A 15038-nucleotide genomic window follows, 5' to 3' on the forward strand; every position below is an offset into this window, starting at 1 on the left:
CAGCGACTTATAGGTAGAGACTAAGCCCCTTGCGGCTGTCACCTCAAAAGCTCCAGAAGGTCAAATGGTCACTTCTCCAGTGTGTGCTCCCCAATGTAATAGTGGGCCCCCACTGATGGGTCGGCAATCAAACGTGGGGCCCTTCAGGTAGCACCCTCATACAGGATCACCCCCAATGTGGTCGCCCACCCCCAACCAGGGATCCAACAGTAACATCTGCGAGAGGGGGGGAAGATAAAGAGCGACTTGCTGCTGCAGTCCATAAGTCGCCTTCCAATGACACCGTAGTGCCTGCCACTGCCACAACCAAGTAGCTTGCTGCCACGCACCTTCAAAAAACGCCTCAACAGGTGGCTGTCCAATGTTCTGGTGAGGGTGCTACACAGCGCACCCCCTCCGCATGCTACCTTACAAAGTCTGGGGCATCTGTAGGAAGCCCCCAGCAGCGGGTTCGGTCCATGACAAAGGCGGTGGGAATTCAGGAGCCCCGGGGTCTATTGTGAGAGTAAATGGCAAGGAAGGCAATGGCTGCAGGTCTTCAGGATGAAGGAGATGAGACCGCTTCATCGCAGCAACTTGCGGCATCCCTCTGTCAATAATAGGGCTCGGGCGCCAGCTGCGCCAGGTCAGTCCTCATCAAGCCTCAAAGGAGCCCCCATCTTTCGCACCAGGAGGCCCTCTACGCACAGTGAGGACAAGGTGATAGGGGAAATGTAGGCTGAAAGCACCACAGCAGTCATAGCTAAGAGGGGAGGGGGAAGAGGGCAGACTCACTATGCAAGTCCATGGCCCCCTCCCAGCACCAATGGGCTGTCTCGGGTCGCACCAATTCCCCAGGGCATTCCACTTCTCACCGTCTGCAATGCGAAGCTTCCGGTCAGCCCATCAAGAACAGGGTGGGTCGCTGCGCCTATTGCGGCCACCAATTCCTGTGGGCCAGCACTGGCTCGTCTCCTCTGACACTGCTGGAAGTGCGCTCTGTGTAGCAGCCTCCCCAGAGCAGCCACAAGTGAGGCTCTGCTCAGGGCCTCATTTGTAGCAGGGTGAAGGGAGTCAGAACCCAGTGAAAACCAGGATTAATGTGACGCAGGACAGAGCTCACTTCTATCCGACTGCTCCCGCCGCCATCTTGGGCACGCCCCCTCACTTTGCTAGCAAAAAATAAAAATAACTAAGCATTGGTCCCTAAACCCAGACATTTTACAAGACCAGTAACACTGCACCACAGTCAAATCAGACAACTATCGCCACTAAAACACCAAACAAGACTATAATCTGCAATTAAGATGGGATGCCTTTAAAACTACAATTAGGGGGCCCATAATAGACATCAGGGTGGTAGGGGAAACAAACATAATAAAATAAATGAGGCTATCAATGCAAGGCTACAAAAGCTTAGGAAGCACAATAACACATTGGAATTGAAATACAGATCGGAAAAGGTAATAATATAAAAGATTAGACAAACCACAAACGTATGAATATAAGCACATTTTAAGTGGCAGAGAGGGGCAATGCATTCTAAGCCACACCTCAATACAGCAATGTGAAGCATATAAAGCTTGGGAAGTTTTGGCTTCATATCTAAACTATAAACAAAACAGCAACAATATCATCTCAATTGCCGAAAGAAATCTCAAGTATATTTGTAAGGTTCTATAAAGAACTTTATAACAAGAATGATAATGTTACTGAAACAGAAGGATTATATTAACTGAAAAATATTCAACTACCTAAACTTGATAATAGTCAAAAGCTTATTCTAAACCAGCCGATCTCCGAACAGGAAATACACCATGGTATTAAGGGTCTTGATGAAGGGAAAGCACCCAATCTTGATTTATTACACAATTCTACAAATCTTTCTGGAGAAGTCTAAAACTCCCACTCCTAGACCTGTATCAGTTACAAAAAACACTGGAGCCTACTGCAGAGGTCATTACCACCCTTATTTCTAAAGAAGATAAATTACAGGCTAATTTACACAATAAACTTAGACTGTGAAATATATGCACAAATCGTTGCTAATAGAGCAGAGAAAACTCTTCCCTCGCTAACTGGCCCTCACCACGCAAGGTTCAAGAGTAGACTGTCAAGTGACAATATGAATTGAGTAGATTTTTTACTGCTTGATTAACAAAAATCATTGCAATCACAACTTTAAAAACAAAACAGTATGTAAAAGACACTAACCCATTTCTTTTAGACAATAAACACCTATACAGAAGAACATGTCTATGATTACATGCCATATCGAAACTTTAAAACCATTTGTAAACTTCTAGTTAAAACAACAGCGATAATATCCATAACAATTTACTGTTATATTCTGGAATATATGTTAAAAACCAGTTACTTTTTAAAACATTGTGCAATTAAACTATAAAATCCATATAAACATAAGCTGGATCATTACGTTTCAAAGGGCAAATGTGCGATAAGGTATCTCAATATATTTTAAAAACCTGTTATCTAGGGCTATCCTAATTCATAGAATTGATACTCCATGAATTCCATTGTACAAACAAGCAATGTAAGTGCATCAGCATTATCATAATTTCTATTGAATTACCATAGCAGCATAGGCACTAAACCTTTCAAAATGACTAATGTGCAAATCAGCTGAGTGAATACATCAGTATTTTCATAATTCTTCTCGGGACCCATTGACATTGCAGCATAAGCACTAAGTCGTGCAAAATGTCAGCTACCATAGATCAACCTCATTGAATCATGGTTCATTAAAGTAACCATTAAATAGCCCCTACCATGAGGTTTTCCGCAATGGCTAAAAACTTTGTCAATTGACAAAGCAGTGGAATCGACTCGCCTAAAAAACATAAAATAAGGGGCTGACGAGCCGATCTTAGCCCAACATTAAGAAATAAGGGTTTCAAAAGTGTGCGGTGTATTTTAAGCAGTTTAGGACACACAAATACTATATGCAGTAAAGTTTCACATGGCCACCCACACAGTTTACAGTAAGTACTGGGCTACTCCTGAATCCAGGTCGGCATGCCCTCCATAGTTGGGTTCAAACCCAATCTAATTTTTTTAAATGTTTTTATTTGAGCCGAAAAATGGGCATTCAGGTATGGCCGGATTCGCAAAGACTTGTGTGAATTAATCACAGACCATACACAGGTTTTTTTGCAGCGAGAGTGGTTTTAGCCATACTGAATGAGTTGACTTTGATTTGTTTTAAAAAAATAAATTTAAGGCTGGGCATTGTCAATTCGGTGAGCCCAATCTGCAAACCAATATTGAAAAGGCAAGATGTGATATAGGATCGCCAGGTAGCAGTATAGGCAGGTTTGATTATTTCATGCCAACAGATGTTCGCTAAAGAAACAGGGTCAGATAAGTACATGCATTTCAAAAATGCCCCTTGTGACACCATAGACTGTCTTTGGAGGCCAAACACCAGTATAATTTCTGATTGGCCCACTGACCTAGGGATCCCAAAGATTGTTTTACAAGCTTTAATTACAAGTAGATCCAAAAGCTTCATGTCTTTCCCACTGGTAATAAGTGAGACATATGTAATAGTCAGCTGTAGCTTTGCTCTTATAACTTTAAGGAGATGATCATATGATTGACAACTCAACGATTTATACAGGCATTTAAAAGCATGGATTAGAGTTACAGTTTTTGCCCTAAGATCTTTAAACGACATTCTATTATTAAATGAGATCCCTGAATATCTAGAAGTTTTTACCACTTAAATTGGCCCACCTCTGGCCCACCATTGGTCTTTGATTTTACTGGACCAATTTTCATGATTTTCTTTTTTCCAACATTCAATTCCAAGGCATTCATTGAGATATAAACATCAAAAACATTTATTAATCTTTGTAGACCTATAGGGGTGTGGCTCAACAGGATAGTATTGTCTGCATATTGAAGATAGCTAAGTTGCACCTCACCTAATCTTGGGGGATGGGCGTTAACGGATTCCAAATGCTGCAGGAGATTTGACAGAAAAAGATTAACAAGGCAAGGAGCAAGGACACAACCTTGCTTTAAGCCATTATAGGTTTTAATTTTTTGTGATAAAATTACCACCGTCACCGAGCCTGACCTGGACCCAAGTATTGGTGTTAAGAAGAATTATAGCATCTATCAAATTCCATGGAAAGGCCCAACCAACCAGTTTTTTCAATAATGGGGCTCGAGGAACTGAATCAAAGGCTGCCTTTAAATCTATAAAAGCAATATATAGATTTTGTTTTTTTAAGACAGCCCGCTCTGCTCATAAAGTAAAGGTCAACAAGTTGATAATAGTAGATTGGCCCTTACGAAAACCTGTTTGATTGAGTGTAATTATGCCTTGTTGTGCTGCCCATTTTTCAAGGTCTATCAATAGACATAGGGCAAAAACCTTCGCATCGAGATCAGTTAAGTAGATTAACCCATAATTAGCAGGGTTGTCAACTGGGCTACTTTTATAGATAGGCTGTAAGATGCTACCTTGCCACAATGCGAGTAAACTTTTCGATACCTCCTTGAACAATGGAGTCAATACGTCCGCCCACATATTCATATTGGCAGGGAACAAGGCATTAGGAAGTCCGTTAGGGACAGGATCACCATTTGATCGAAGGTGGCGTAAGAGAATGACTATTTCATTAGTACTTCTGTGATCCAGATCGTTCTTCAAACCGGGGCTGCTAACTTGCTCTGTATATGATGCATTAGATTTCACATTATTATTTGTACCCAGGCTCATACCCCTCACTATCTCTGTATTTAATTTACCAATTTTCTCACAATTAAAACACGTCTTGTTTTCACACAACTGGACCGCCTACTCCATACAGATTGTTAATAAAATTTACCCATTCAGCTTTAATAATATTAGTATTAAAAGCCCTGTTGCCTCTCCTTTCAAGTTTAATTATTTCCCAAAACTTTTTTACATTATTTTTTCTGGAGGCATGAAGTAGGCTGTTCCAAAGCCCTGATTGATAATTTGATTTAGCCACCCACACTACTCGTCTATAAGATTTTCTTAGTGCTTTCATTTCATCCTTATAAACATAATAAGATTGCTGGTATCTATGGGAGTAGGCATCCTATACAGCTCTATTGAGCAATCGTTTTAGTTTAAATAACTTAAAGGTATACCATTTGTTCGGCGACATTGATGGTAGATTTACTTTCTTACAATTTCGTACTTGAAATTTTACCACCAAGGTTGATGTTATATAATTCCTTTTATTGATCATATAACCTACCCCCACCTGGTATTGGTCGCTGTCCTTTATTATTGCTTCAGCAGCCTGTATTATTTCTTCATGCTTATCCAAGTGCCATACCCGTCTCCTCAGACTGTATGATGAATGGCCCGTATTGAGAAGCTCTTTAGATCTAGGATTCCATTTTATTGGCAATTGTAATATAACTATCTCAGGATTGTGGTCACTCTTGAGTCGAGGGGTCACCCTGTATTCGATCAGTTTTGGGCTTAGAGTTTCTAAAATAAAGGTGTAATCAATAATTGAACCATGCTTAGAAAATGTAAAAGAAGGAACAGACCTGGATTTTTCATTTAACAAGGTAAACCCAATTTGGTACATTTTGTCACAACGCTCTTTTGCAATACAATTACTCTTTCCATTTCCAGGGTTTAAAGCAACCAGATGTAGGTTAACATCGCTAGAAACAATAAAACTGGCATCTGGGTGCCGAATTAATAATGAGCTTAAGATATCCCACAAGATAAACAACTGGGTCATCCTCTTTCCCCGCGATTAAATAGACATTAAGTATTATCATACTGAGACATTTATACTGCAATAAAAGACATTGTAACTAATCCACCTGCATGTCAACTACTTTTGCTGTTAAATGTAGTTCAGCAGCAATATAACAAGAAAGCCCACCCTTTGCATGGCCTGATTTGTTACTGCGTACTGCCGGAACTCATTGAACCCCAAAATTAGCATTGCTTGTTCTCTCCACGTTTCCTGGAACAATAAGATTGCAAAAGAATTTAAAAAAAAGGATAATATCTGGATCAGCCAATATCTGGATCAGCCAATAAATGGGCCAACCCATGCACATTCCAGGAACAAATCCTCAATTGCAAGTCTTTACCATTTGCAACAGGCAAAGTTCAATTCTCCTCACCTGGATGCACATTTGCAAGGGTGGCTGGAATCCAAGACCAGTCATCCAGTTGCACATAATTTTTAGTTAACAATTGGCACATACGCACTCCTTTTAGAGTATTACTAATCAGTAAACCTGCATCGCAAGGAGATTTATACGATGGGCCAGTCGCTCCTCTGAGTAGTGGATTTGACTTTTTACTTTCAATCTTTTTTTCTTTTTTTTTTACATTTGGGGCTAGTGCCTCTAAAATCGTGGGTATTTTAAGGGAATGCAATTGTTAACCTTAATACCACTTTCCATGAAATAAGAACTTCAATCTAAAATTGTAATCGCTATTTCATTAGTGGACTCGCGGGATGAATTAAACTGTATTTGTTTGAACTGGACAGAAAGAAGATCAGTAGTTTTAATAAATGATAGTTCAGAAAAGGTTGAAATAAGTTTTAAGATTAGGCTCCGATTGAGACTATTGGCAATACCCCTGGATTCATATAGAGGATGATTAACTAGTATTGCAGTGTTAGAAGTATTGTTTTCCAGTATGACACTTGAAGATATTGTTGGGCCTGGTTTGCTATCATTAACTAAATAAATAATTTGATGTTGTTCAGAAAGAGGTGGACTCTGAGTGACACAGGGCTTTATCATGTTACTTGGGTGGCCCCGTGCATAGTCAGAATTACATGGTCTTGAGGCGAGAACGTAGTTTAATTATGTGCAAAAATTCAGTCTTAGGTTCTGGGTGTCAGACTGTTTCTCTACCTAAATTGCCAAGGCTCTGCTTACTTTCACTCCAGTTCAGAGACCTACTGTCTTGCTTAACCACAGCTCCATTATAAAGGCCGACTATATCAGAAGTCGCTGTATCGGCAGCATTCAAATATTCTTTTCTTACTACCACTTAAACTGTGCTGTACCTCACTCCTCAATTCGAAGTTCTTATATTTTAGTCCAATAGAATCAGAGGCGGGTTCTGCATCCTTATGGGAACAGTCCAGGCCTTGAGGTTTCCGACTAGCTAGTTTGAAAATAGGGTAACCGTCCCTAGGTTTGACCACTGAGACTACTGAAGCAATGGTTTTCTTGGCTTCATTCTGAGACTTACGGAACCTTTTCTTGGCTCTTTTTGTCAATGGGAGAACACCACTAAAATTATCACCTGAACCTAAACCTGTGGAGTTCGCATCCTGGTTTATCTCCACATTAACTTTTCCCTGCGAAATGGGACAATCATCTTTTGAAGTAGCTGAACGCAAACGTACTTCTGATTTCCCAACAACCTCCCCTGGAGCCCTAGTTTTATCAGTTTTATAGTGACAAAATAAGATTATTCGGTCACGTATTGAATTGAAAACAACATTTTTTAAAATACCTAGGTTTAGAGTTTAATGGCGACTTACTCACTACTACACAATGAGAATCTTGTTTAGCAAAATCACAGACATCTTATAAAAATGGTCCCCAAAAACATTAACATGGTCGGACAAGGTGACCTCTATAAAACAGATGATCATTCCTATAATAAACTAATTATTATGATGCCCATTAGTCTGTTGGGTGGCTTCTTCAGATACATGGGTAAGTTAATAAATTTATTTGGAAATATGAAAGACAACTAAGGGTTTGGTGGTGTGAACCTAGCAGACTTTAGAAACTACAAGTTGGAATTCCACTTCAATCAAAGCACTCTCTGGCTTAAAAGTGTTGACATTTATCAACCTCCCTGGCTAACTCTCGAAAGTGCACTAAAAGGTAACCTGTCTTTGATCTCTGCTCCCACTATTCCAAAAGGTAAAGTAATTCTAAATAACAATTCGTGAGAGCACAAAGGTGATTCTAAAAATTGACTCGGAATCTTCCGTAATTAAAAGTAACAATTCCGATTTAGCATCCCTCTAGTCAAACAACTATATTAAAGTATATTGGCAAAATACCCTTGGAGTAGAGTGAGGCAAGAAAGGCATTCTTATTTATGAAAGACCTAGGTTTTAAGAACAGACCTAGATCTTTCTCTACATTACAAGATTTGGGCAAACAACAATGCCAAATTCTACAACTTTCTGAAATTAAATGTAGCCATGTGTAAAAATACCAAGCTCGCCTTTCAAAATCCTGCCACACTATCCCTCACTGACAAAGTCAAGAAGACCAGCTAACTGTAGCTAAAATATATGTGCTGTTAAAACAATCAACTTCTCTACTGCCAACAAAACAAAAGAAATGGTTAATAGATTGGTCCAATAATTGCAATCATCCTGTAGCGCCTGGTGTAAAATATGGAAAGCCTCTTTTACCAAGAAAACCTCAATAATTCTGGCACAAACTAAATCTCTGCTTCTTCATAGATTTCCTGGATGCCAGATAACCTCTTAAAGATGGGAATCTTAGATAACTCCTGTCGGAGCTGCAGAGGGTGATCTAGCGCATATGTTTTTTTGAGTGGCCCCTTTTATAGGCTTTCTGAAATAGGATTTATACATATATTAGCAATATACTTGGTATTTCACCCCCAACCCCTGAAACGTATCTTACACTGTCCTAGGACAACTATTATGAAGTGAAAAATCCTATATGTGCAAATTGATCTCCTCCTGCCTGATCTGATATTTATACTTGCCCACAAGACAATTCTCAATAACTGGAAAGATTTAGGGAACACCACCAAACACGCGTGATAGGACAGGTTAAGATATACTAGCAGCGCGTAACACTTCTTTGCCTAATAATACCCCCGAATCTCTGTTAACTGTCCTATTTGGAACAAACTAGACCTGATCAGGAGAGAAATCAAACCACTGTTAACATACATGCCAACATTATCTAGTATACACCTTAGCATATGAAACACTTTTGTACTTTCTGGATGAGCTGTGCCAATATCATTAGCTGACACACACACTTCGCTGCCCTTTTGTAATGACATATCTCTGGGTCTCTTCTTTTTCATCTTGTTTTCTCCCAAACTCTTAGTTTCATTTATTTTTCCCACTCAAGCATTACTTTATTATTCATCTGCTGTCAATCAAAAGTTTGCACTCTAGAGTCTTACCTGTGTAATTCATCACACTATCCTAGATGAAAACCGTGTTAAGTATCCACTATATATGGTTCATGATGTATGTTTTAAGATCTAACATATTTACTTTAGTGTTCTAGAAGGCTGCTTTCGGCTTTGAATATTTTTCTGGTCATGCTGAATACTGATACTCTAACATTTATATTGCTTATTGAGATAGTTACATGTAATGGTTTACCCTCCCTCTTAAATTAAATTGTTTTGAATTTAAAGAAAAAAAAAACTTTACTGGGAGTTAAACTGTGCACCCTATAACTTTTACCAAAGTAAATCAGACTTGAGTCTACTACATTATTTCGATTTCGTACATGCACAGGTGTACATATAGTAAGTCTATGCTGTCTATGTTTGGCAGTCATTAACTACCTACTTTGTTTTGTAAAATGATCTAGTGGTTTGCAGAGTAATTTGAGGAGCAATAGCTTGGATGATGCCATCATGATGTCACTTAACATGTAATGAGTGATGTAATATGTGAAGTTGTAAGCGTTGTTATTGTTAGCTCACAGAACTGTTACTAGCGAATTTCAGTGTTAGTTTTTTAAATGGTAGTTTTTATCTCATGTCAGCACCTAACTATAATATCTATATATACATATATATTACCTACTGGTGGTCACCAGTAGGTAGTTATAGATAGAACCATGTTACCATAGGAAAAGCATTTTTTGACTTGCCTATAACTTTGGTCCCGTTTCACGAATCTTCACGAAATTCGCCCCAAAATTAGTCAAGTTAGGCCTTGTTTTGCATGGAAAGTTTTGGGGCGATCCGTTAACCCCTTCGACGCGCATGACGGAACGGTTCCGTCATGCACGTTGGTTGCGCTGTGCGCATGACGGAACCGTTCCGTCATGGCCCCGCCCGCGCACGGAATCTTCAGCGTGGCGCGGAAATCCGCGCCGCGCTGAAGAGGTTAAGCGGGGCCCAGAAAAAAGGGATAGTAAAATAAAAAAAAACGTTTGTTTTCCCATGTTTATTGCCGTAGACTTGTTAGACGCCTGCAGACCGAACCGCTGGACGGAATTACACCAAATTTGGCAGAAAGCTAGCGTTTGATACGCAGATTGTGCGTTTTGTTATTTAGTGTCAATCTGTTCAGTAGTTTGCGAGATATTAAAGGAAATACTAATTTGTATATCTACTACCTCGTATAATTCACGAATAATGACAAGCTTTTTTTTTTTTAAACATATTTTATTGAGAACCATGGCTACATAATATAGTGACATTATTGATGCATCTGGCATTTAATCTTTTGTTGATTTTCCAACCTATGCATAATACATTTTCTGTCATGTTGTACATTTCAGTTACAGATGTGGTTTGTCCGATGTTCGCTTTTGTGGACAGGAAGGGATCGTTTGTGTACATGTAAAACAATATGGCACCAAGTTCGATAATATCAAGCAAGTTTATATTTAACCTAACTTTAACATTGATAACTTCTCCCTGCCCACCCTCCACCCTCCTGGTCTGCCGTTTCAGACACATACAGTTGCCTATTAGGGTTATTAATATAGCACTACTGGTCCTACTCTGCTTGTATTAGTTGGTATGTAGTCTGGCGTCTAAGGGTCTAGCCCCGTATTCGTAAGGTGTGACATTGGATTATTGCGTGGGATTGCCTTGTGTAGGTATTAGATCTAGCTGTTTAAAGTCTTCTAACATGATGTCCCACTCCATAGAGATAGGCTGTTTCCGCAACCCTCTTGCCTCTTCTCTTCTAAATGCTGTCCTTTCAGCACTGCCCCATTGTACCATATCTTCCTGCCAATTTGACAATAACGGACATCTAGGGGATTTCCATCGCATAGTGATGGCCCTAACGGCTAGTATAAGAGCAAGGTCCAGGAATCACTGTTGTACTTTCTGGGCTTTAGTGCGCCTATGGAGACCCATGAGGCACTCTAGGATACTGTCCTGAACTGTTGTGTGTAGCCTCTCCCAGGGAATGTTGAATACCTTACCAATAATCTTGTATACGCGGGCAGGCCCACAGCATATGAATAAAATACGCCTCATCTCGCTTGCATCGGGCCTCCGGGAACATACGGTGTACTCTCTTTGGGGTTAAGTAGGATCTATGTAGGATCATTGTTTGAATAAATTTCAGTTTAAACATTACGGGATACCCTCTTGGGATGTTCAAGCATGCTCGCCCAAGCTTTGTCGGCGAGTTCTGTGTCTGCGTCCTCCGCCCACTTTGTTCTAAGAGTTGTGAGTGTGAATACAGCATGTGCCCTTATGCCAGTGTATAACCATTTGACTAGATGGCCTCCTTTCCCCATGTAGTATAGTAGATGGACCAAGACATGTTGTGGAGGTACCGTGCGTTGTGGCGCCCATATTTTCCTGATATAATGCGATACTACTGCATGATCTAGATATAAACGCTCCAGTGATCGGCACGAAGGTGTGATGGTCAAGGAGGTTACCATCGCCAAAGAAAGCTCCAACATCCTCTACACCTGTCTCTGTCCATGCGTGTATTCTAACCTTAGTAAGCCTGCCCCCAGAGGTGGGAATACCTAGTAATGGGATATTGGTCGAATAAGGGGTTGCTCCTGAGGTTACAGCAGAGCTTTCCTCCAACATTGTAAAGCGGTCATCAACAGTGGGGGTCCCTCCGGGGGGATTTTGGCTTTAGGCAGGATGAGGGAATGTAGCGTGCCCCGGTCGATATCCCTTGGTGTATATCCAATTTCTTGTAAATTCCTCCCCGCTGTCCAGTAGGACATTCACTGGAGTTGATAAGCATAGTAGTACACCCTGAAGTCTGGGACCCCCAAGCCTCCTGTGTGGGATTCTAATTGTAGTTCCTGGAGGCTCACTCTCCTGCGGCCCGTACCCCAAATGAGTTCCACTAGGATAGTGTTCAGGGTGCGGAATATTGAATGCGGGACCACTATGGGCAGGTTCCCGAAAAAATATAATAGCCGGGGGAGCACCACCATCTTAGAGATGGCAATCCGTCCCATCATCGATAGGGGTAGGGATATCCAAAAGGCCACACTCGAGTGTAAGGCAGTGATAGCCTTCAGTAAGTTGCCTTCCAGTTGGTCCGCCTGTGACCTATATACCTGTATTCCTAGGTATTTAAATGTGGTGTGGGCTACAGGTAGAGTACAGGTGCCAAATTGTAACTCATCTGTATGGGGTCCATCTTGAAAGTAAAAAGCATACGATTTCCTCGGATTGATAACAAGGCCTGAGATCTCTCCAAAAGTGGAAAAAATAGTGGGGAGAGGTGCGGCTTCTGCAGACAAATCACAAAGATAAAGGAGGACAACAACATCCTGGACCCCTCCCAATCAGGATTCCGCAGCAACCACAGCACCGAAACCTCCCTCATCGCCGCCACAGACGACATCGGGATCCTTCTAGACAACGGCGGCCCTCATCCTCCTGGATCTCGCCGCCGCCTTCGACACCGTCTGCCACCACACACTACGCCTCCAAGACGCAGGGATCCGGGAGAAGGCCTCCTTCCTCTCCGGCAGAACTCAGAGAGTCCGCATCCCCCCGTTCCGGTCCGAGACCTCCGAGATCATCTGCGGCGTCCCACAGGGATCCTCCCTCAGCCCCACGCTGTTCAACGTCTACATGGCACCACTAGCACGCATCGCCCGACAGCATGACCTCAACATAATCTCCTACGCCGACGACACACAGCTGATCCTCTCCCTCGCCAAGGACCCTCTCACCGCCAAATCCAACCTCCACCAGGGAATGAAGGCCGTCGCTGGATGAAGGAAAGCCGACTTAAGCTGAACTCAGACAAGACGGACATCCTCATCCTCGGGTCCAACCCCTCAGCATGGGACGACTCCTGGTGGCCCGCATCACTGGGGACCCCCCCGGCCCCTACCGACCACACACGCAAACTGGGAGTCATCCTCGACTCGAAACTCACCATGACCAAACAAGTCAACGCAGTCTCCTCCACCTGCTTCAACACCCTCCGCATGCTCCGCAAGATCTACAAATGGATCCCGACAAACACGAGGAAAACAGTCACCCAGGCCCTAGTCAGCAGCAGACTCGACTACGGAAACGCCCTCTACGCCTGATCCTCGTCCAAGCTCATCAACACACTACAAAGAATCCAGAACGCCTCTGCACGCCTGATCCTCGACGTCCCGCGCCCGACCACATCACCCCCCACCTGAGGAACCTACACTGGCTCCCCATCGATAGAAGGATCTCCTTCAAGCTCCTGATCCACGCACACAAGGCACTCCACACAACCGGCCCAGCCTACCTCAACAGCCGACTCTCCTTCTACGTACCAAACAGGATAGCACGCTTTACAAATTAACTGATTGATTGAGGATATCATCTGCATATTTGGAGGTGAGGTGGGCAGTGCCATTAATGGGTATGCCTAGTTGTTCAGCGGACTGTCTCAGGGCTATTGCTAAGGGTTCTATCGCGAGCACAAAACGAATAATGACAAGCTTGTGCAGAGATCTGCAGAGCTCTGATTGGTTGCCAACACTTCAATCAGGAAGTGTTGGCTGCAGTCAATCCCCACAGAAAAATGCAATAAAATGAAAATTGGGCAGCATAGGAATATCATAACCCCCCCAGCCTTGGTCCTGGGGTTCCAGAGGGACTCCGCCAGGCCAAATAAAGCATTTTTAAAACGATTTTTGCAGCAAAATTGCGAAAATTGTGCACAAACACTAGTTGTTGACAAGTCACTAATGCTTTTCGTGTATGATCTTTGCACATTCCTCATGGCGGCGCCCTTTGGGAGGAGGTTTGGCACTCCGTGCCCCCAACACGTCCATTACACCACTGTGTTAACAGTGTATGCAGGATTTGGAACCATTTACTCCCAATTGTGAGCGGCTACATTAATTAATGGAGAACCTTTTGTTGTATTCATTTTGTAACCAATGTACTTGAGCTATAACACCGAATTGGTATATATTCTTGAAATCACAGTATTGTGCCAAAACACGTCGGAGAAGCTTGTGGATTAAATACATTTTGACCAACAGATTGTGTCCGAGTAATCTTATACTTTCAGGGATTGAACTTTCCTATTATGGACTGTCACATGTCGGTGTGCCTCGAAACTCCGGGAAACATACAAACACAATTATAAATATATATATATATATATTCATCCTGTTTGCATGGTCACTCCCACTGCCCGGTGACCCCTCTCAGCATTGGTCAGCACTGTGCACAGTCTTGAATACAATTCACATCTCCTTCTAGGTACTCCACACACCAGGAACAGGTCTGGGCTTCTCTCAGTCTTTTCTCTTATAGGGATAGCCAATCCTATGAACGAATTGGCAGAATTCTAGGCAACCCTGCAGCTTGTCCAGCAACTAGCACTGACTTAAGGTAATGTTCGCTCACATCTGGAAGAAGTCCCTATCACAGACCGGATGGGACCTAGACTTTTTGGTTTTTCCTTTCTTTCGTTTTTCTTCAATTTTTACTTTTCTTTATGTCATAATTTAAATTTTCGTTCCTTTTCTATCATGTTTACCTTCTTTTATCGGAGTTTTGCCCAGTTCGCTATGTCAAGATTACCTTGTCGGATGTCAAGACCATAGTAGAATCTGCTAGTAAAGCTGATGCCTAACTCAGGGCTGACACTAAAAACCACCCAAGATTACTGAACAAACATCCAACATATCCTTATTTTAGGATTTATATTTTTAGAGTTAGAGGAAAATGTTGCAATTTTAGATTTGGCCTAATTTTCTTAAGATTATTTAGTGTCTTTCTTGGTTTGTTAGATGATTCTTGCCAGGGCTTTAAGTGGGGAAAAAAACTGAAGGGTGCTCTAAAAGGGGCGGGCAAACCTGTTAAAGGGGTG

This window comes from Triturus cristatus, chromosome 9 (genome assembly GCF_964204655.1).
Source record: "Triturus cristatus chromosome 9, aTriCri1.1, whole genome shotgun sequence".
Classification (NCBI taxonomy): domain Eukaryota; kingdom Metazoa; phylum Chordata; class Amphibia; order Caudata; family Salamandridae; genus Triturus; species Triturus cristatus.